The sequence below is a fragment of the Mustela nigripes genome, chromosome 17 (assembly GCF_022355385.1).
Source record: "Mustela nigripes isolate SB6536 chromosome 17, MUSNIG.SB6536, whole genome shotgun sequence".
Classification (NCBI taxonomy): domain Eukaryota; kingdom Metazoa; phylum Chordata; class Mammalia; order Carnivora; family Mustelidae; genus Mustela; species Mustela nigripes.
The window spans coordinates 873,595-896,902 of NC_081573.1; the positions used below are offsets into that span (position 1 = coordinate 873,595).

Sequence of the window (23,308 nt, forward strand, 5' to 3'; positions counted from 1 at the left end):
GTGAGCAGATGACCTTTCCTCCAACCTTGTCGTTCCCAGGGCAGCACATACTGCCAGCGAGCAGAAGCCAGAATTCGAGGGTATCACTGATTGTCTCAGCTCCCACATCCAGGATACCAAGTCCTGCCATGTTTGCTTCCTGTAGTCCCTCTCAGATTCATCAATTTCTTTACATCTCGGTACTAGTCACACATTGCTGGATAATAAATTTCTCCAGAACTCAAAAGCTTTGTTTTGTTTGTTTTTTATAGTTGTTGTTTTAACAGAGAGAGAGTGGAGAAGGGCAGAGGGAGAGGAGAGAGGGAATCCTAAACAGACTCCACACCCAGCATGCTGCCGGACTTAGGTCAGGGCTCCATCCCAGGACCCTGAGACTGTGACCTTAGCCGAAACCAAGAGTTGGGCGCTTCACGGACGGAGCCACCCAAGTGCCCCCAAACTCAGTGTTTCAAAGGAAAGAAATTTAGACATCTGCTACAACACAGATCACAAAAGGACAAATACGGAGGGATTCCACCTGTATGAGTCCCCTCCAATAGTCAAATGTACGGATACAGAAAGTGGAGTTGTAGTTACCAGCCAGGGGCTAGAGGCAGAGAGGAGTGGAAGTTTGTGTGTAAGAGATACAGAGTTTCAGTTTGGGATGTTAAAAAGTTCTGGAAATGTGGAGTGGTGAAGGTTGTATGACCACAAGAATGCAGAGGCTCCTGGCTGACTCAGCCAGAAGAGTGTGCGACTCTCAATCTCAGGGTCATGAGTTTGAGCCCCATGTTGGGTGTAGAAATTACTTGAATAAACTTAAAAAAAAAAAAAAAGACTTGCTTATGAAACCACATGCTTGAGTGAGTGTGGTGTTGGCACAAAGCGAGATGAAGAGGACAATGGAACAGAACGGAGCATTCAGAATAGAACAGAAGAAAATGGAAAAAACGAAGCTCTCTCAACCTCTCTCCCCACCCTTTTTTAAAAAGGAACGTTTGAGTATTGCAGTGTGATTTGTAAGAAATCTATATTTAGTCCCTCCGATGACCGAATGCATATTTCTCCCATCATCCACAGTTTCCGGATCACCGCTCCTGAAACCCTTGGGATTTCCCGTGATAAGGATGATAAATGCATCTTTTGTTAAGTTATGGAGGTGATTTTTGGATGCCACCCAAGGGCGGGCGCTGGCGGCCTGGAGGACCAACTGTGGGATGGGAGGACTGGAACTCCTCCTCCCCCTGACCTCAGGGGAGAGGAGAGGCTGCAGGTGGAACCAGCCAGTGGCCAATGAGTCAGTCAATCAAGTCGACATAATGAAGCCTGCAGGAGCTCCTAGAGGGTTGGTTGGCTTCAGAGAGAGCTCCCGGGTTGGTGAGCTAGGGGCGTCCTGGGAGGGTGGTGGTCCAGAGAGTGGCACAGAAGCCCTACACCCTTTCCCCACACCTGGCCCTATGCATGTCTTCCATCTAGCTACTGGTAAATATCCTTTATCATATCCTTTGAACCTAAGTGTTCCCCTGAGTTGTGTGAGCTGTTCTAGCAATTTCAAAGAACCTAAGGGGGCACCTGGATGGCTCAGTTAAGCGTCTGCCTTTGGCTCAGGTCATGATCTCAGGGACCTAGGGTCGAGCCTGCATTGGACTCCTTGCTCAGCGGGGAGCCTGTTTCTCCCTCTCCCACTCCCCCTGGTTGGATTCCCTCTCTCAATGTCTGTCAAAATGAAATCATAAAAAAAAAAAAAAATCTCAATAAGACCTAGTTATTGGCCATGATAAAGATGCTGGCCTGTACTGCCTTCAAAATTCAGGGGCTATTTTGCATTTCTTTAAAAAAAAAAAATCACTTACTTGAGAGAGAGTATGAGCGAGGGGGAGGAGCAAAGGGAGAAGGAGAAGCAAACTCCCCCTGAGCAGGGAGCCAGATCCGAGGACCCTGGGATCATGGCTGAGCAGAAGGCAGACTCTTAACCGTCTGAGCCACCCAGGCGTCCCACTACTTTGCGTTTAGAACACATCTCAAACCGGATGCTAACATTTTTAAGGGAAATGCTTCCTCCATAGGTAGAATTCATAAAACAGCTGAAAAAGTAAATCCCTATGCCCAAGTTGTCCAAACATACTTCCGAGTTATCTAACCGAATTAAGTATCAGCATTTAGCTTAAATTAAACATCAATAAAATGTTAAATCCAGTTCTGTAGCCCCACGGGCCACCAGTCAAGACACTCAGTGAGGCTCTCGGATTGCGAAGCTCATCTTTAAAACGTCACTGCCTTGTGCTCAGAGTGGAACTCCGTTTTTTTTCGGAGTGTGCCAACCTAAACCAGCAAATGGATTCCAGCAGTATTTTAAAAAATAATATATTGTGTCCAAGTGGAGTTTACTCTCGAAATGCAGTAGATAATGGCTAAATGAAGAAAAGGCTCATGTTCAGAGACCGTTCATGAAAGGTTTCAGGCTCGCAGAGCAGGTAGGAAGAAAATTGTACGATGATCCCATCTATGCAAAGAGTATTTGGCAAAATTGAATATCTATTAGTGCTTAAAACAAAACAAAACAAAACACCCAAACACCGAATAAGTAGGAAGTTGCAGTTGCCAGAGGTCTTAGACGTCTGTGGCCCTCGAAGACTGCTGTGCTGTGAAGGGGTTTTCCTGGTCCCTGGTATCAGGGTGTGAGTCTACGGCCCCTATAAATGCTATAGATGATGCCAGATATTTTGGGGGCTTCCCAGTATCTAGGCCCCAACCCTATTCTGGATGTAGTTCCCCAGCTTGGGTACTATGGTGGGGGCTGGTGTCTGATTTTTTAGGAAGCCTAGGGGACCAGACCTGCCTTCCTCCTATCCCTGGGAGGTAGGTAGGGGTCTTGAAATGCTTCCTCCTGGAACTCTGATTAGGTGGGAAAGAGGCTAGGATGTGGGGAAATTCAGAGTGCAGGGGGAAGTGGGAAGGCTTCATCCATTGGTCAAGAATGGGGATGAGGTAGTGTCCAGTGGAGACAGTGGTGGCCCTGGGGCAGCTGGCTGCAGTTTCACATGACTTTAGGGACACTCTGCTGGTCTGTTCTTGGCTTCCCACCAAATTTCCAAGCTTGATTGTCTAGCCTTCCCATGCAGCATGTGATTTACTCAGGGTCCCTTCCGTAAATGCCTCCCCTGCTTCTTAGACCCAGAAAGACGGCATTTGCAAAGCAGGACCTCAGTGGGGAGAAGCTCTGGATGCCAGTGCTGCCCTGTAGGAGACCCTCAGGAACTACCCTCCATGGGATCTGAAAGGAGATGTCATGCCCATGAGACGATTTTCCTTTTCCTCCACAACACAGATTGGATTAACAGATGGTGACTTTCATCCTCCTTAAGTAAAACAGACTGGAGTCCTCTGTTTTGAAGACGTAGGTGGCATTTGTGTGTGGGGAGGAGGTGAGGAAGGAAATCTAGTCGATTTGTAAAACTCCCCTGCTAAATGTTCCTATCAGATGGGAAACAGATCAAGTCCCAGCTAGAGAGGAACAGACAAGCAAACGCGGATGCCTCCTGATAATGCAGCCCTGTGCATATCTTTAAAAGAAAATAAATAAATAAATAAAGGAATTAGAAGAGATCTGTTTACCTAAATGGAAAATTTTCCAGAGTATGGACTTAATGAAGAAGGCAAGATGCAGAATGGTATAAGAGGATTTAACCTTTTGTGTGGGAATACTTAAAATTAGAATAGGTCTATTTGCTTTTTTTTTTTTTTTTTAAAGATTTTATGTATTTGACAGAGAGAGAGCACAAGCAGGGGTTGCTGCAGAGGGAGAGCGAGGGAGCCTGACATGCAGGGCTCAGTCTGAGGATCCCGGGATCAGACCTGAGCCCAAGGCAGACGCTTCACCCACGGACCCACCCAGGCACCCCTATTTGCTGGTGTTTGTTTAAATACTGTGAGGAGACACAAGGGTCTGCCAAGGGCAGGCAGAATGTCAGATGGGGGCACGGGGGTGGAAATGAAACTTCTCCGTGTCTATGGATACATTTTAAATTTTAAACCTATTACACGATTATTTCCTATTATATCTAAGTGTAGATTACACGACTCAACACGCGTGAAATGCTTAGAAGGACGGTTCCACAGCAGTAGACTCTAATTACGTACAGTATGATACCTAAGACATCCCAATATCGTCTGCAATATGCCGTGGAAAGTTCTGGAAAGATACAACAGAAATCCGGTTGGACCAGAGGGACAGGAGAATGGGGCAGCTGGCACTCGGGCATGGGCAAAAGACTTATTTTTCAGTATCCACCCCTTTTCTGTATTTTCTGAATCCTCTGCTGGGGTAAATATATTACCAAGGCAAAAACGTGTAAGTACGCATGCATGCATTTTAACGGGCTATTTTTAATCTGCCAGGCAAGGAGCCTTATGATGATAAATGAATACAGATGCCTTTTCCTTACTAAGCTCCCTTTCTCCAATTAAAATAGTGGGGATCAAACACACACACTTGGAAGGCTGGGAGGCCAGGGCGGATTTATCCCAGTGCCTGTGACCTGCAGGCGTGAGATGCAGCCCGTACCTGCTGTAGGACCCCAGGGCTCTGCATGCCAGGCTATGGCCTGGGGGGCTGGGGTCACCCCCACCATGATGGCCATGGCCATCTGGCCCTGTTAACCTCTGCATGCCCTCGGGGAGACCGAGCTTGGGGACTAAGAATTACTCCTCTTGGGTCACCTTGTGCTGAGTGAACCTTGGCTTCCAGCTCTTGTAGTCTCTCTTTCTAAATCTGTAGCGAAAAGGCTCAGTTCAGGGAAAAGTCACAAAAAGAACTCCAGACAGCCGGCAGGGCCGGGCCCTGGGGGCGCATCCACGGTAGGCCGCCCTCTAGGGGACTGTGAAGATGCAATGCAGGCTTCAGGATGTGGAAGAGGCACCTTTTCCTTCTCGCTCATTCCAAGAGGAGTCGCCGCCCTGAGGGCCGCAGGGCGTGGGAACAAGTCATGGGTTCCTCACCGCTCTGGACACACAGTCCAGGGAGAGACGGCGAAGACGCAAAGACAGACACAGGTGGTGTCTGCGAAGAGACTCAAGTATGCGGAGGACTGCGCGGGGCTGTTCCAGATGGAGAGGTCAGAGAAGGGGGTGGCATGCACGCAGCCCTGAAGGGCCAGGAGAAGCGGCCTCCCAAGGAGTCCGAGGGAGGAGGCGCAGGGCAGAGCCGCGCACATGCCCAGAGGAGGCGGGAAGGGCAGGAGGCGGGAAGGGCAGGATGGTGACGGGCTGAGTCCAGAGCGACAGAGAGGCTGGGGGGAGGGGGGTGGTCGCTAAGGTGGCATTCTCACCGAGACTGGCACAGGGGTACGAAACACACACACCCAGGAAGTCGCTTGGGGCCTGGGGGGCTCAGGTGGTGAAGCATCTGCCTTCAACTCAGATCACGATCCCTGGCTCCTGGGATCAAGTCCCGAGTCCCTCATCGGGCCTCCCTGTTCAGCGGGGAGCCTGCCTCTCCCTCTCCCTCCACTGCTCCCTCTGCTTGTGCTCTTTCTCTGACAAATTAATATATAAAATCTAAAAAAAAAAAAAAAAAAAAAAAAGAAAGAAAGAAAAGGAAAGGAAAGAAACTCACTTGACTCAGGAACAAACATACCTCGCATTGCAGTGGAGAAAGGAGGGTTTGGGGGTTTGGATATTCTTGTTGTTGTTTGACTCTTGCTGAGCTAATTGCCCTGAACAGGTTCAGACCAGGTCTCCCCCAAAAGTCCCACTTTGCCTCATAGACTGTTTGGGGCTGAAGGCAATCGAGACCCTGTAGGCCCCAGAGAAACTTTTGCCCTTTATTTAACTACCTAGAAGACTCCAAACTGGGGTTCTTTTCCAGAATTAGAGCTATTACCCAAGACAGGTTTTATCTGAGGGCCCCATCTGCACGGCAGGGCGGACATCTACTTACCACATGTGTGTTCTTAGTGCCCTGCTCCCCTCTGAGGCCCTGGACCCCAGCCCCGTCCTCAGCTCCGTGTGGCACGAAGACCTGCCTTAGCCTTCCTCTCTGTCTTGGAACCTCTCATGTATATGGGGATCCTGCATGTGCAGAATTAAATTTGGTTTTCCCCTGTGCATCTGTCCCGTGTCAGTTTAATTCTTAGGCCATCCAGAAAACCCTCGGAAGGGTAGAGAATTTGCCCCAAACAACCCCCCACTCCTACCACACCTGCAAATAAATTTCCAGATGACTTTGAGCTAACTGTGAAATATAAAACAGTAAGTTTCAAGGGGGCACCCGGCTGGCTAAGTCAGAGTAGCACGTGACTCTTGATCTCAGGGTTGTGAGTTCGAGGCCCCCTCTGGGCGTGGAGATTACATAAATGAATGAATGAATGAATAAACTTTAAGAAAAGATTAAGGCATTGGAAAGCATCTTTGGAATATTGGGATTGACAGAGATTTCTTTTTTTTTAAGATTTTATTTATTTATTTGACAGACAGAGATCACAAGTAGGCAGAGAGGCGCAGAGAGAGAGAGGAAGGGAAGCAGACTCCCTGCGGAGCAGAGAACCTGATGCGGGGCTCAATCCCAGGACCCTGAGACCATGACCTGAGCTGAAGGCAGAGGCTTAACCCACTGAGCCACCCAGGTGCCCATTGACAGAGATTTCTTAACAGGACACAGAGCATTGTGTAGAAACAGAAAGTTTGAGTTACCTAAAACAGGATTTTTCTTGCTATAGATTGAATGTCTGTGCTCCCCCCTGCCCCCCCCCACCAATAATGAAACCCCCAGTGGGATGATTTGGGGAGGTTTGGATCATGAGGGTGGAACCCTGGTGAATGGGATTGCTGCCCTTATAAAAGAGACTCCAGGGGCGCCTGGATGGCTCAGTGGGTTAAGCCTCTGCCTTCAGCTCAGGTCATGATCTCAGGGTCCTGGGATCCAGCCCTGCATCGGGCTCTCTGCTCAGCAGGAAGCCTCCTTCCCCCTCTCCCTCTGCCTGCCTCTCTGCCTCCTTGTGATCTTTCTCTCTCTGTCAAGTAAATAAAATGTAAAAAAAATTTTTTTAAAAAAAGGAGACCCCAGGGATCCTCCTTGCCCCTTCCACCATGCGGGGACACAGGGAAGAGACAGACAGCCCTCTCTGAGCCAGGAAGCAAGCCCTCGCCCAGGCAGAATCAGCCCGCACTTTGATCTGGGCTTCTGGCCTCCAAGTGTGACAAGTAAATTTAGGCTGTTCATAAGCCATCCAGTCCACGGGTATTTTGTTATAGGGGCCTGAATGGACTAAGGCATCCACTCATCAAAAGCTACCTTTGAGGGGCGCCTGGAGGGCTCAGTCACATAAGTGTCTGCCTTCAGCTCAGGTCATGATCTCAGGGTTCTGGGATTGAGCCCACATTGGGCTCTCTGCTCAGCGGGGAGCCTGCTTTCCCCTCTCTCTCTGCCTGCCTCTCTGCCTACTTGTGATCTCTCTCTTTCTGTCAAATAAATAAATAAAATCTTAAAAAATAAATAAATAAAATTAAAAAAAAAAAAAAAACTACCTTTGATAAAGGTCTGGCCCCCAAAGTATCCATATCCCACATCCCCATAATGCTCTTTCACACTTCAGGGGTTTTCAGACATGTCAGCGTACTGGGCACCTTTGGAGTAGGCAACCACAAAACTCTAATGGGTATCTGGAGGAGAATTGATAATTTGCAAAGGTGTGAGGGCTTGTATTAAAACCCCACATCAGCAAACCAAATGTAACCTAAATGTAATTTAGAAAATGACTTCTACTCAGTCAACTTGGAATCCTCTGGCAGGCACCAGTGTGGTTGGGACAGCTCCTCAGTTTCCCTCAGGGGAATGCCCTCAGGCAAATGCATTGCCTAACACAATGCATTCTTTGCTAACAATTTACTTTTTTTTTTTTTTTAAAGACTTTATTTATTTATTTGACAGAGAGAAATCACAAGTAGACAGAGAGGCAGGCAGAGAGAGAGAGAGAGAGAGGGAAGCAGGCTCCCTGCTGAGCAGAGAGCCCGATGCGGGACTCCATCCCAGGACCCTGAGATCATGACCTGAGCCGAAGGCAGCGACTTAACCACTGAGCCACCCAGGCGCCCCATTAACAATTTACTTTTTTCTGCCTTTAAAAACCTATCCTTTTCTGGGGAATCTGGGTGAGTCAGCCAGTTAAGCATCTGCCTTCACCTTGGGCCCTGACCCCAGGATCCTGGAATAGAGCTCCTCCATGGGGTTGCCTGCTTGGTGGGGAGCCTGCTTCTTCCTCTCCCTCTGCTGTTTCCACCTTCTCGTGCTCTCTCCCTCTGTCAAACAAATATATAAAATCTTTTTAAAAAATAAACTTACTCAGTCGAGCTTTTGTTTCTATTTTTTTAAATTCTTTTTAAAACAATCTTCTACATCCAGCATGGGGTTTGAACTCGTGACCCTGAGATCAAGAGACATGTTCTACACTGAGCCAGCCCGGTGATCCTACTCAGCTGAGATACGGTTATTTAACTGGATGGAGCATAGGAAAATCTCCAGAATCTATTTTCTAGTAAGATAAGCAAGGACAGACCAGGATTACGTCATCATTTGTGTGAGGAAAGGTTTAAAAATGGGAATATATTTTCCTATCTTCTGGGTTTTGCATAAACACTGGAGGGTTGCATAAGAAACTCATCAACGTGGTGGCCTGTAAGGGAAGGATGCCTGGCAAGTGATTAGGTATGACAGCATCGGTAAAACCTTTTGATGTGTACATTTTTGCATTTCTTAAACCCACAAATGTGTTTCCCATCTAACAGTTATGTATTAATTATGAAGCTCAAAGCAAGGAGAACATTTAGGACAGTGCCTCCAAATCATGGCATCTTGTCACTTGCTAACCATGAAATACATTCTTGTAGATGTCGTGAATTTCTGGAGAAGATAATGAAATGGTTAAGGGGCAGAGGGATTGAGAAACTGGAAAACGGGGATGGGTGGGGGACTATTGGACTTAAAATTTTTATTTTTATTGAGATATAACTGACATGTAACATTGAATAAGTTTATCTTTTTAAAAAACTTCATTTGAAAGAGAGACAAAAACAGAGAGCACAAGCAGGGGGAGAGGCAGGGGGGAGAGGGAGAAGCAGACTCCCCACTGAGCAGGGAGCATGGCATGGGGCTCAGTCACAGGACCTGGAGACCATGACCTGAGCCAGAGGCAGATGCTTAACTATATGAGCCACCCAGGCGCCCCAACATTGTGTAAGTTCAAGTTGTACACCAGCTGATTTGGTTGATTGGTTTTTGTTTTTGTTTTTAATTTGTTTTTTATATTTTTTATTTATTTGACAAAGAGAGAGATCACAAGTAGGCAGAGAGGCAGGCAGAGAGAGAGAGGGAAGCAGGCTCCCCGATGAGGGATTGATGAGGGACTTGATCCCTGGACCCTGAGATCATGACCCGAGCTGAAGGCAGAGGCCCAACCCACTGAGCCACCCAGTTGCCCCTTGGTTTTTGTTTTTAAGCAGACTCCCAGTGTGGAGCGCAATATGAGCTTGAACTCATGAGATCAAGACCTGCACTGAGATCAAGAGTCCAGTGCTTAACCAACTGAGCCACCCAGGCACCCCTGACACACTTATATATTGCAACAGTGTCCCTTGATTTGATACAGTTATATATACCAATAGTGTCCTGATTAGATACATTTATATATTGCAACAGTGTTCCCTGACTTGTTACATTTATATATTGCAACATTGTCACCTTAGCATTAGCTAACATCTCCATCATGACATACACTTACCATTTTTCTACAATGAGAATAATTAAGATCTAGTCTCTTAGCAACTCTGAAGTTTATAATATAGCATTGTGAACTGTAATCACAATGCTGTGCGTTACATCTCTAAGACTGATTTATCTACCAGTCGCAAGTTTGTACCCTTTGACCAACATCTCCCCACTTTTCCCACCCCCCTGGTAACTGCCATTCTACTCTGAGGTCTAGGAGGTCAGCTTCTTCAGATTCCACATGCGCTATCCCATGGTATTTGTCTTTTTCTCTGGCTTCCCTCATCTTGCATAATGCCCTCCAGGTCCATGGATGTTGTTGCAATCTTCTGTTCTTAAATGTTGCATCTTGTCCTCCGTACAGAAGTACTTTATGCTCTGCAGTTTACCATGTAAAAGGATTCCTGAGTCAAAGCTGGGCACAAAATAGGATCTGGCCAAAAGGGAGCCTTGCGTTGGAGGAGTGTTTCTGGAAGGAGACTGGTGGATTTGTCCCTGGGGAGAAGACCCCTGTCTTGTGGCAAAGGTAGAAATAGCGATAAGTAGTAGCAGCTGGTAAGTCCCCAAACAGACAGCTGGAAGCAAGGCCAGAATTTGACCCCAAGGGTCGATGATCTCCAGACTGGGGCTCTGCCCCAATATTTAGTGCTAGGACCCTGTGTTCTAGGAGTCAGGCTGTGACCACCCCGGAAAACAGGATCAGTTCCAGGGCTGGCAAAAGGGTCTAAGGAGGTTTCCAGAACCACGCCTTGTTTCCCAGCAAACATAAACCTGGAGAGCAAGAGACCAGGCGGGCCCAGGGCTCTCTCCCCACCTGAGGTCTCATGCTATATTCTTAGACATGAGTCTGGGGTGGGGATGTTTCAGGAAAGTGAGTAGTTGGACTGGGCGAATCTGGTCTGGAGAGGGCTCCTGCATGCTGAGATCTTGCTCTAGGAACTGTGATGAGAGAGTTCATTTATCCCCAGGCATTGATGAAGACCACAAAGATTCTTTTCTTCTTTCCTTCAGCAAGAATTGGTTGGCTACATGGGACCGGGAAGATAGCCATAGATGAGACAGACGTGGCCCATCCAGGGCACATGATCTGGGGAGAGAGGCAGACAAGACAGATGGAAGAGATGTGGATCAGATCCCTTCAAACATGAAAGGGGCTGTGTGACCATGCCCAAGGATCGAGACCTGGTGGGAGAGGCCACTTGAAATTGGTGACTTTGGAGCCAGAATGGAGGGATTCGGAGAAGCCAGCCACGTAGGGAGTGGAAGAGGAGGAGTCTGGACATTTCGAGCACTGGGAGGAATCAGCTTCAGGACCCTGCATCAAAGGGATCCAGTTGCCTATGGCAAAGAGCTTTTAGGCTGATGCGATGTGGGACAGAGATGGCCGGTGGGAGGCAGGAAATGAAGCGGCTGAGGTGAGCGGGAGCCGGATGGTGGAAGGTGTTTGAGGACATGATAGAGACTCTGGCTTTTGTTCAAAGTGGAAAAGGAAGCAGTTTGAGGCTTTTAAAACTGCAAATGACATAATTTGATTGCTCTGCTTCAAACCACTGTGCTCAGTGGAGAAAAGCCAGCAAGGTGGCTGCCGTAGAGATGAGAAGGGAAGTGAGGAGCCAGAGCAGGCAGGGGCCCTGGGGAAAGATGCCAGTGTTGGCCGCAGGGCAGGGGGTCAGCATGCTGACTGGGGTGACGCCCACCCAGCGGTATTGACAGAGAGCCCTGTGCCTGTTACAGGTCCCGCAGGTGAGGCCATGAGGTCCATGTGATGGGGGTGACCAGGTGGCGCTCCAAGGCAGGCGATCTGAGAAGGCCTCTCTGCTTGGGGCCTGGATGTCTTAGAGCCGAGCTTTCCTGGGAGTGGGAGGAGGACATTAAAGTGTGTGTGTGTGTGTATGTGTGTGTGTGTGTGTGTGCTGGGGAGTGGGAGTGTGTTTGTTTGTTCTGAAATGAGTCAAATGGGGGCCCCTCGCTGGCTCAGTCCATTAGGCATCTGCCTCCAGCTCAGGTCATGATCTCTGGGTCCTGGGATCAAGTCCCACATCGGGCTCCCTGCTCAGGGGGGAGTCGGCTTCTCCCTCTCCCTCTGCCCTCTCCCTGCTCATGCTCTGTCTCAAACACATAAATAAAATCTTTTAAAAATTAAAATAAAATGAGTAGGATGAATGGAGTGGGGTCTAAGAACGAGCAGAGTCTGAGGGAGATACAGCTGAAAAACAGGTCCTCAGGGAGCTGGTCTGGGTCTGTCTATAGGGAGGGAGATGCACACACACTCAAGGACAGATAGTCTTGTCAGAGTGGATGAGGACTAGGATTATAGATTCACGCCGTAAGGCTATATCCATCCAGGGCCGGTGGGTGAGATGATCGGAGGGATCCCCCAGCTCCAGGAAATGCTGACTCAGTGTCTTGATGACCGAGTTGCATCCATTCCCGACCAGGTGGCCCAGTCATCCTGCCAGGTACATAGGGCCGTGTCTCTGGGAGAGGCTGTCGGTGCCGGGATACAGCTGTCCACTGCCCATCTGGCCACTTCTCAGGGGCCGAGTTTGCCACAAGCAGCCTTTGTGGGTGAGGGGCTGTCTCCTTCTGAGACAAAGAGCAGAGAGAGGCACGCTCTATCAGAGACAGACCCCCAAGCTGGCGTTCTTCAGCTTCGATACCACAACTACATGGACATAGCCCGCCTGTGCCCCTCTGCATTGCCTGGGTGGGACCCGGGGGACCTGGGAAACCAGCACAAGCATGGGGTCCTCCTGCCTGCTGTAACCTGGGAATAAATCCTTTGTGACTTGGGAGTGCAAGTCTTCTGCCAGCATCCGTGAAACAGGGACAAGATAGCACATGAGTGTGTAGGAATTACAAAGTCCCAGGCCTTGACAGACATGTTCTTGAGGAACGAGCTGCCAATCCCTCCAGTCTCCAAGGCTCCCCAGGGGAGGTGGGCTCAGACGGGGCTGAGGTCCTGCTTCCCACTCAGAGTCAGCAGCTCAGCCTCTCAGAGGATTTGGAGGAATGCCTGGAGCATAGTGAGAAGGTTAAGAGAAAGGAGCTATTCCTGGAGTTATTAAATGCTTTTTACGGAGGCATTGCAGACTCACAGTGTACGAGGAGGCAGGGCTCATTTGGAATATTCTGGGAATCCAATGAATGCATCCAGGGGATCTGGGTGTTATGGGAAGTAGATGAACGTACTTGGGGGTTTGGCCTCCCCCACCTGGAAGAGTTGCTCCCCCAGTAGTCACAGCTGATAGGATGATAGGATGACAGATGACAAAGCACAGTTATTTGTGCTTTTATATACATATATTAAATTATGCATATATTTATGTGTATATAACTTCTATGTAAAATTATGGAGGCTGACAAGTCCCAAGATTTTCATCCAGCAAACTAGAGACCCAGGAGAGCCAGTGGTGTAGTTCTCATCTGAAGGATGACAGGCTTGAGACCCAGAAAGAGCCAAAGGCAGGAAACAAAAATGAATTTCCCAGCTCAAAGGCAGTCAGGCAGAAAGAACTTTTGGGTCCATTCAGGTCTTCAAGTGATTAGAGGAGGCCCACCCACAGTACGAGGGCCATCTGCTTAACTCAGAGTGCTGATTCCAAGGTTAATCTCCTCCAGGACCACCCTCCTCCAGGAACATGCCTAGAATAATGCTTGACCAAATATCTGGGTGCCCCATGGTCCAGTCAAGCTGACACATAAAATTAATATTAACAGATTAGACTTCACCGGGAACTTCAGAGGAGGTAGGTCTGCTTCTGAGTAGTCCTTGGCACAGATCTTTGGAAGTGTGCAGGGAGAGGCTGAAGAGCATCAGGGTTACGAGCAAGGGCGTGGTCCAAACAGCCGAGCTTCCAATCCTCTCTCCACCATTTAGAGATGAAATGCCCGTTATGTGCTTTATTACAAAGACAGTGGCAGACAATTCCTCCCCAGTCTGTGGAATCATGTTGCTTGTCCCATGGAGAGGTGGAGTTTGTTGACCTCCCCTGTGGTCGAGTGACTTGCCTGGGCCAAGAGCACATGCTGGGAGTGGCACTGTGTGACTTCTCAGCCCTAGGCAGTACGGGACTTGGCAGCTTCTGATTTCATTGGGTTGGAAGCCAGCCAGCAGATGAGAAGCCCCACGCTAGACTCTGATGAGTGTCCTGGAGGAAGACCCCGGTGGTCCCATCATTCCCACCAAGGCTCCAGGCATCTGAGGGACACCATCTTGGATTTTAGCCCCCGACTGAACAAAGCTTCACGAGTCCCTCTAGTCAGCACCCTGCAGAGCTGAGAGCCCAGCCAACCCTGGCAACCATGGGAAGTAAGAAATCATTATTGTTTTCAGCTCGTCCAATTTTGAGAAGTTTCTTGCAGAGCAACAGATGACTAGCAGATCACTTCAGCTTTCTGTGCTAACACATACCTCAGATTAAATTATTTAATGCGTGGAAAGGGTTTGGATCGATTCCTAACACAGTCAGTGCTCAATAGACGTTACCTATTCTGGTTACCCCAGCTTGATGAGTAGGAGACATGCCAGGCAAGGACAGACTCCATCAGAAGCACGGTTCTGGCTGTCCCCTCTGGGCTTATTTAATTCTGTGCAAATAAGAAATACGGATGATAAACCTGATCCTTTATCAAAATTATCATGGAAACCAGAGGCCCTGAGTTTCAACATGTAGTTACTGAGAAAAACCATCAATTTTTTTAATAACAATTTTTTCCTTAAGATTTTATTTATTTATTTATTTATCTGAGAGAAAGAGAGAGTGATAGAGCTCCCACGAGCGAGGGTGGGGAGGTGGCATAGGAGCAGAGGGAGAAGGAGAAGCAGACACTCCACGGAGCAAGGAGCCCCAGTGCAGGACTCAATCCCAGGACCCTGGGATCATGACCAGAGCAGAAGGCAGACATTTAACCAACTGAACCACCCAGGAGCATGCCCCACTTTTTTTTTTTTTTTAAGATTTTACTTTTTTATGTCATCTCTACTCCCAATGGGGCGTTCAAACTCACGACCCTGAGATCAAGAGTCACATGCTCCTCTGAGTCAGCCAGGTGCCCTCAGACCCTCTTTAGTGGCTGACAGAAGTGAGGCCTCATAACTAGGTTAGTCATTAACCTTTGTGTAAATAGCTCAGAAAAAACTGCGCAAAGATTGACATACCAAACATCTAAAAATGAGAGTCCAAATTATATTTATTCTGTAACTCGCCATCATAAAGACAATGCTTGAATAACATGATGGGTTTTTCTTTTCTTCTTCTTAAATAGTCCTGGGGCTCATCACCTTGAAATCTTGAAACTGTGACTGTCAGTAATGGACAGTGAGGTTTGTTGAAATGTTTGTTGTGCAACAGTCTGGCCATCCAAAGCTGTGAAGGAGGTTATAAAAGGGAAGGGAGCTTGCTCTACGAGCTTGTGACAATTACCGACAGCGGCGGTGACACTAGGGGTGAGCCCAGAGTACTGTGTATGCCCATGGAATCACTTACTTGTACACTTGAAACTGCAGTAACATTGTATAACTATATTTCTGTTAGGGGCACCTGGGCGGCATGTCAGCTGAGCATCTGACTCTCAATTTCTGCTCAGGTCGTGAGTTCAGGGTCATGAGATCAAGTCTAGGGTAGACTCTGGGCTCATCAGAGAGTCTGCTTGAGATTCTCTCTCTCTGCCCCCCTCTGCCCTCCTCCAATCCCATTCCCACCCTCTCTCTTAAAAAAAAAAAAAAAGCCACAATAAAAACTATACTTCAGTTTTTTTTTAAATGGGGGAAAAAAACCCTCCACAAAGTCTTGTGATAATTAACCATTGGCTGTGACCTTGCTGACACAGTTTTAAGTATCTTCACCTATAGAGTTTGGGGAGGAGAAACTCTCCTCTACCCTTCAAAGGCTGCTCTAAGAATTAAACCGACATGAGACAGATTAGCAGGAAAGATCAAATTGACTTTTGCCCATATGAGATTCCAAAACAGAGAGGTAAGTTGAGGCAGGTCTCTGTGCCACGTGGAGCTGAGGACAGGGCTGGGGGCCGGGGCCTCAGAGGGGAGCAAGGCGGGAAGAACACACGTTTGGTAAGTAGATGTCTGCCCTGCTGTACAGATGGGGCCCTCAGATAAAACCCGTCTTGGGTAATAGCTCTAATTCTGGAAAAGACCCCCAGTTTGGAGTCTTCTAGGGACAGAAGCTTCTCCTGAGCCCGCAAGGTCTGGTCTCAATTGCCTTCAGTTCAGAAAAACATGCCAAAGGGGCACCTTTTTGGGGAGATCTGTTCTGAATTCTCTCAAGAAGATTGCAGACAGGTGGGGCGCCTGGGTGGCTCAGTGGGTTAAAGCCTCTGCCTTTAGCTCAGGTCATGATCTCAGGGTCCTGGGGTCGAGCCCCACGTCGGGCTCTCTGCTCAGTGGGGAGCCTGTTTCCCTCCTCTCTCTGCCTACTTGTGATTTCTCTCTGTCAATTAAATAAATAAATAAATTCTTTAAAAAAAAAAAAAAAGAAGAAGAAGAAGATTGCAGACAGGTGGGGCGCCTGGGTGGCTCAGTGGGTTAAAGCCTCTACCTTCGGCTCAGGTCATGATCTCAGGGTCCTGGGGTCGAGCCCCGCATTGGGCTCTCTGCTCAGCAGGGAGGCTGCTTCCCTCTCCCTTTCTGCCTGCCTCTCTGCCTATTTGTGATCTCTCTCTGTGTCTGTCAAATAATAATTAAAATCTTAAAAAAAAAAAAAAGAAGAAGAAGAAGAAGATTGCAGACAGGGCTTTCTGGCCAGCTCGCTGGAGGTCTGAGTCATGAGTTTGAGCCCCACATGGAGCATAGAGATTACTTAAAAAAAAAAAAAAAGGCTAACAAATTTAAACCAGCCTTGGGGCACCCGGCTGGCTCCGTCAGAAGAGCATCACAAGACTCTTGATCTCCTGGGTTGTGAGTTCAAGCTCCACGTTGGGTGTACAGAGGACTTAAGTAAATAAAACTTAAAAAAAAAAAAAAAAAGGACCGCAGAGATTACCTATTTTAGAACTTGGAACAATGTTATTCCTACTTGCAAAGTTATTCTGTGCATAAAACAAATAAATGAATTTAACAGATGAAGTTTAGAACCATGGTACCCAGCGGGAGGCAGTTTTGCCCCGTTTTAAAATAGAAGTTTTGGGGGGCGCCTGGGTGGCTCAGTGGTTTAGGCCTCTGCCTTCGGCTCAGGTCGTGATCTCAGGGTCCTGAGATCGAGCCCCACATTGGGCTCTCTGCTCAGCGGGGAGCCTGCTTCCCCCTCTCTCTCTGCCTGCCTCTCTGCCTACTTGTGATCTCTCTATCAAATAAATAAATAAAAATCTTAAAAAAATAAAAAATAAAATAAAATAGAGGTTTTGGGGGCGCCTGGGCGGCTCAGTCGGGTAAGCATCTGACTCTCGATTTCGGCTCAGGCCATGATGTCTGGGTAGTGACGGCAGGCTCCGAGCTCACTGGGAGTCTGCCTGAGATGGTCTCCCTCCGCCCCTCCCCGACGCACCCCCTCTCTCCACAATAAATCAATCTTTAAAAAAAAAGTTAAAAAAAATTTTAAACAAACAAATAAATAAATAGGGGTACCTGGATGGCTCAGTGGGTTAAGCATCGGCCTTCTGCTCAGGTCATGATCTCTGATCCCCCAGAGTCCTGGGATCAGGTCCAGATCAGGCTCTCTGCGCTGCGGGGAGTCTGCTTCTCCCTCTGCCGGCCACTACCCCTGCTTGGGCATGCACGAGCTCTCTCTCTCCATCAAATAAAGAAAATCTTTAAAAATAATAATGAGTCAACAAACAAATAAAATGGAGGTTTTTACATATGATTTCACTCATAAAACAAATAAGCAAAGGGGAAAAAAGAGAGACAAACAGAAACAGACTCTTAACTGTAGAGAACTGATGGTCACCAGAGGGGTGGTGGGGAAGGGGGAACCAGGTGATGGGGATGAAGGCGTGCATTTGTCGTGATGAGAACCAGGTGTTGTATGAATACACTATCTTGTACAACTGAAACTAATATAACATGTTAACTGGGATTAAAAATAAATAGACTTTTTATTATTCTTCAGGGATAGTAAGGCCAACAGATCAGGGCAATTGTTTGCTATTGAAAACATAATTTAGGGCTTCCTCCCTAGGTGGCTCAGTCAGTTAAGCGTATGTCTTTGGCTCAGATCATGATCCCAGGGTCCTGAGATCGAGTCCCACATTGGGCCCTCTGCTCAGCAGGAAGCCTGCTTCTCCTTCTGCCTACCTTTCCCTTTGCTTGTGGTTGCACTCTCTCTCACACACAAATAAATAAATAAAATCTTAAAAAAAAAAAAAGGAAAGAAAAGAAAACGTAGTTTATAACTGGGCATTCTCTGGGCTCCTGATTCAGCTTCTAAAACTGTTGTAATATCCTGAGTGATGGGGGGACAGGAGCATCTTTTGTTCTAATATTTGGTCTTCGTGCGCAGCTCCTGGCACTCAGCTCCCAACACGCCTGGGCTCTCTGGAGTGGTGTCTTTTGCATGCTGAGGAGCTGACTGGTGGCCCCTACCTGGCTTCAACAGGGGGGCTGGCTTCCACCAACACCCAGGTGTGGATGGAGGATTGGAGCCTGCACCCCGGGGAGTGGAGGCGCTGGACGTGGAGTCCATCACCGATGGCTAGAGATTTAATCAATTGCGCCTATGTGATGAAACCTTCATAAAACCCCTGAATGATGGAGTCTGGTGAGCTTCTGGGTTGGCAAACCCATCGAGGTACAAGGAGGGTGATGAGCCCTCAGAGGGCGCCCCCCAAAACCTTGCTCTATGCATCTCTTTTTATACGGGTGTTTGAGTTTGGGCACATGGGTCCTTCTAGGAGATTGCATTTTATTTATTTATTTATTTTTGCTTAAAATTTTTTAAAATTAACATATAATGTATTATTAGCCCCAGGGGTACAGGTCTTTGAATTGTATTTTATTTATTTTTTTAAGTAAACTCTGTGCCCAGTGTGGGGCTTGAACTCACCCCTTGAGATCAAGGGTTGCATGCTCTACCGGCCCAGCCAGCAGGCGCCCCGTGCATCTCTTCTTTTTTCTTTTTTTTTTTTTAAAGATTTTTTTTATTTATTTGGCACAGAGAGAGAGAGATCACAAGTAGGCAGAGAGGCAGGCAGAGGGGGAGGGGGAAGCAGGTTCCCTGCTGAGCAGAGAGCCAGATGCGGGCCTCGATCCCAGGACCCTGGGATCATGACCTGAGCTGAAGGCAGAGGCTTAACCCACTGAGCCACCCAGGCGCCCCCAGTGCATCTCTTCTTATGTGGGGCTACACCTGAGTGGTATCTTTGATAATTATCAGGTTATCAGCAAAGCACTTTCTGGAGTCCTGCGGGCCATTCCAGCACATGGTCAAACCCGAGGAGGGGGCTTGTGGGAACCCCTGGTTTATGGCCATTCGGTCAGAAGTATGGGGGGTGAATTCGGACTTGCAGCCGACTTCTGAAGGGAGCGGGCAGTCTGGTGGGACTGAGCCTTAACGCATAGGGTCAGAAGGGACATGAAGCACCGGACACTCAGCGTCTGGAAAGTTGGAGAACTGGTTGTGGGTGTGGTTTGCTGTCAGAACTGCCCATAGTAAAAACAACCTGGGTACTTTCCTAGATCCCAGGAGGAGGGGGCATGCCACCCCAAGGCGAGGCACCAGGGTCCGAGAGGAGGCAGAGGGAGGGGAAAGCATGACCAAGAGCCTGATTGGGGGTTACTATGGGATGGAAAGGGGGAGGGAAGGGTGTACAGATTTAGGATGGACTTCTGGCCATTAGGGGGTGTCCTGGTTGTCTGGCCCCTGGCCCCTGGTGATTAGGGCAGAGAAGAGGGGACATGAAGGGGGCGTCTGCATAGGAAAGACACATGCCACTTTGCTGTTTCTAGGAATCAGTAGACCTGAATAGGGCGGTCCCTCCAGGGTTAGCCAGACCCCAATATGTCAAAGCATCAAAACACAGAATAAAAGGAGATGATTATACACCCCTTCCCCCACGACAACTTCAGTGTTCCGAGACAGTTTTGGGTGTCTCTGTAGGGGAAGGGGAGGCAGCTGCGGAGAAGCAGGGGTAGAGGCCAGACCTGTAAGCCCAGCAGCTCTCCCACAACTGGCCAAAGAAGGACTCAGCCCCCATTTCCAGCTCTGCTGGGCCTCAGAGACTGTGCTTGAGAACAAACCGAAGGAGCTTATTTTTTTCCGCAGCTGATTCACGAATCCAGGGGACTTTTCCCTGAGACCTCTGGTGTTCTGGGCCTCGTGCTGGAGGACGGCTGCAGAAGGACCCACTGGCGGGGGCAGGCTCCAACCCATGTCCGAGAGGCGCGTGACAACAGCCCTGGAACAAGTGGAATGAAGCGAGGGGTTCTGTGTGCCAACTGTTTATATTCCTCTACCCGAGTCTTTGATTTGATGAGAAACATGACTAATTGTTTTGTTCTGCTGAGCAGGATGGCATCTGCTGCCCGCTTCTCCCTGTATCTCATGAGCTTGCCGGGCATCCCTGCGGATGTGATCAGGCAGGCACCTGGGACCAGCTCTGTCTCCAGTGGGCTAAGAGAGCTCCGTGAACGAATGAGTGAGTGAATGAATGCACGCCGGCCAAGCCCGAGCACGTCTTCAAGGAAAACAAAATACGTGCAGAGAGAGGCCTCAACGATTCCTTTCTGAATCTTCTCCCCCTACTCCTTCCTTAACAACAGATGCAGCAGAGGAAGATACCTGTGGACACCATCTGCAGGGACACTAGGCGGCCAGCATCCCCATCAACTCCGAAATGCAAGCCCACGGGGCTCAGCCAGAGACGGACGTCTCATTCAAAATCACATCATCACACCGAGAAGACAAGGATATCATCCAGGGAAATCTCAGAAGATGCCCCAAGAGGCACCGAGGGAGGTCAGGAGAGGACTAGAAATGTTGAAGAAGATATTTTAGATGTAAATTGGAAAAAAAAAAAGGGGGGGGGGAGAAGATATTTTAAAAATGACAGCTGAACTGTAATAGGAATGAACAGACCCACAGAACACATGGTAGGTGAAATGGAGTATGAAAAGAAGAAGAAGAAAAACAACCAGATATAAATGACCGTAGCCGACCACTCCCCAGAAAGTGAGAGGGAAGAGGAAAGAGGAAAGAGGAGGAAAGACCTAAAGAAGAAAATCCAAAGCAAGGGAGGGAGACGGAGAAGAAAGGCCAGAATCTTTAAAAATTTCCTAAAATTCGGGGCGCCTGGGTGGCTCAGTGGGTTAAAGCCGCTGCCTTCGGCTCAGGTCATGATCCCAGGGTCCTGGGATGGAGCCCCACATCGGGCTCTCTGCTCAGCAGGGAGCCTGCTTCCCCCCTCTCTCTCTGCCTGCCTCTCTGCCTACTTGTGATCTCTGTCTGTCAAATAAATAAATAAAATCTTAAAAAAAAAATTTCCTAAAATTCCTTTCAAATGGAAAGGCCCAGGATGTAACTAGGAAAGTCAGCTGAGGGGTGCCTGTGGGGCTCAGGTGGTTAAGCGTCTACCTTGGGTTCAGGTCACGATCTCAGGGTGCTGGGATGGAGCCCAGCACTGGAATCCCTGCTCAGCGGGGAGTCTGCTTCTCCCTGCTACTCCCCTCTTGTGCTCCCTCCCTAAGTAAATAAAATATTAAAAAAAAAAAAAAAAGAAAAGAAAAGAAAAATTAACCAAAACCAGTCCTCAGCTTCTAGAAAAACTACCAGTTGGCTTTTTTTTTTTTTTTTTTAAGAGGAAAACAATTATTTAGGCATCTGAGCAATAGATCAAGTTGACTTAGAAGAAAGAAAAAATTAGATCAGCATCAAAGGTTTCGACCGCAGGGCTGTGTTCCAGGAGAGAGTGGTTTGGTAGGTGAAGGATACTCAGCAACGTATTAAAACAAAGGAACGAAAATACATCTTGGCTGAGTGGGGTGTGCAGGGAAGACCCCGATCAGGAAATCAGTGATTTATCATCTTAACAGAGAAGTAGAGAAAGAATCCCGTGACCATCCCCAGACATGCTCAAGGGGCATTTGACAAAATGTAATACCTATTCTTTTCTTTTCTTTTTTTAAAAAAAGATTTTATTTATTTATTCGACAGACAGAGATCACAAGTAGGCAGAGAGGCAGGCAGAGAGAGAGGAAGGAAAGCAGGCTGCTTGCTGAGCAGAGAGCCCGATGTGGGGCTCGATCCTAAGACCCTGAGCCCATGACCTGAGCCGAAGGCAGAAGCTTTAACCCACTGAGCCACCCAGGTGCCCCCCCTAATACCTATTCTTGTTGGCACACAGTGAAACAGGATGTGACGGTTCTTTAAAACATGAGGTAGCTTAGCCTGAAATTCAGGATCTCCATGAATACACATTTGGGTAAGTAACACCCCAGAAGCTAAGCCTAGGTCAGGCACAAGAGAAGAGCCCCGCTGTCTGGGGAAGGCGTGTTTTCCGTCGTGTATCGGGGAGGAGGACTTCCTAGCCACCTGTCAGCATCTGGGAAAATGCATTGTCCTTTCGGGTCTGGCGGCAGGTTTCCCCACTCTTCGTGCCACTGACAAGTGAAAGGAACCCAGCTGCAAATGACCCAGCACCCCAGCACGACCATTTGCCAAATATGCTGCGCCTGCCTACAGCGTGTCAGGAACTCAGCCCAGCCGCGGGGTCCGGAAGGATGGGGAAGGTCATGGTGACAGCTGGCCACCCGTCTTACCTTGCTCCCTTGAGGCATTCTAACAGGATGCACAGACCTCACTACTGTCTTCCTGACTCCATGGGATTATTTACATCTGGGGAAAACCATTTGGGGAACACAACCCCATCCCTTTTCCCCAACCATGCCCTGGGTGATCAGTCTCTGGGGGGACTGCCTGCTGCGGGGTGCAGCCAGGGCTAGCCCACACAAGGGAGGCTCGCCCGGCTTCCGCTCTCTTCCTCTCTCTCTCCCCCTCTCCCCTTCCCTCCCCGGGTCTGCCTCCCTCCCCTGCTTGTTCTTTAAACACGTTAATTGCTTGTGCTGCCTTTAAATCACCAAGTTATGCGGCGGCCTTGAAAATACCTGTGACCTTCCTCGGAGCTTAATCCTGGAAGACAGTCTCCTCCGCAGACGGTCTGGGGAATAGAGGGGGTGTCACCTGCTGCCCCGCAGGCGTCCAGAGAGAGGTGATCCCCCTCCGTTTTGCCTGAGAACAATGCAGGCTTTCATTTGCATTCCTTAGTGTTTCCTCCTGTTCCGGGAACTTTGCTTACCTTGCTCAGCGGCCCTGTGGCCCACAGAGGATTTCCGGGAGCGGCCGCTCAGGTTACCTAGCCGAGACGCCTTCGGAAGTGGGCGGGGCCGGCTCACCTGGCTGCGGCTCCCAGCGCGACGCCGGCCGGCGGGCATCTGCTGTGTCGGAGCGCCCTCTTCTGGTAGCGCGGGCCCTCTGCGGGTGCAGGCCCTCTGTGGCCGCGGGCGGAGGTCAGAGGTCAGCCTGCAAAACCCAGCCAGGGGCCCCACCTCCTGGGCCTCTAGGGACATAATCCCGAATTTGCCGGCCGCTGTCCTTGGGAGCTCAGGGGATTTTGTTTTCC

The 23,308-nt window shown here is 48.8% G+C and overlaps 1 long non-coding RNA gene across 2 annotated transcripts; it reads right to left on the reverse strand.

The window, feature by feature from the left end:
• Positions 1 to 8,288: 8,288 nt before the first annotated feature.
• Positions 8,289 to 22,973, reverse strand: LOC132005664 (uncharacterized). 2 transcript variants are annotated; one of them, XR_009400868.1, is made up of 3 exons: positions 22,794 to 22,973; positions 17,322 to 17,504; positions 8,289 to 10,826 (listed from the first exon to the last, which is right to left on the reverse strand). It is a non-coding gene; the product is annotated as an uncharacterized LOC132005664 (long non-coding RNA). The 2 variants fall into 2 exon arrangements; XR_009400867.1 differs by lacking the exon at positions 8,289 to 10,826 and adding an exon at positions 14,915 to 15,108.
• Between the last annotated feature and the right edge of the window lie 335 nt (positions 22,974 to 23,308).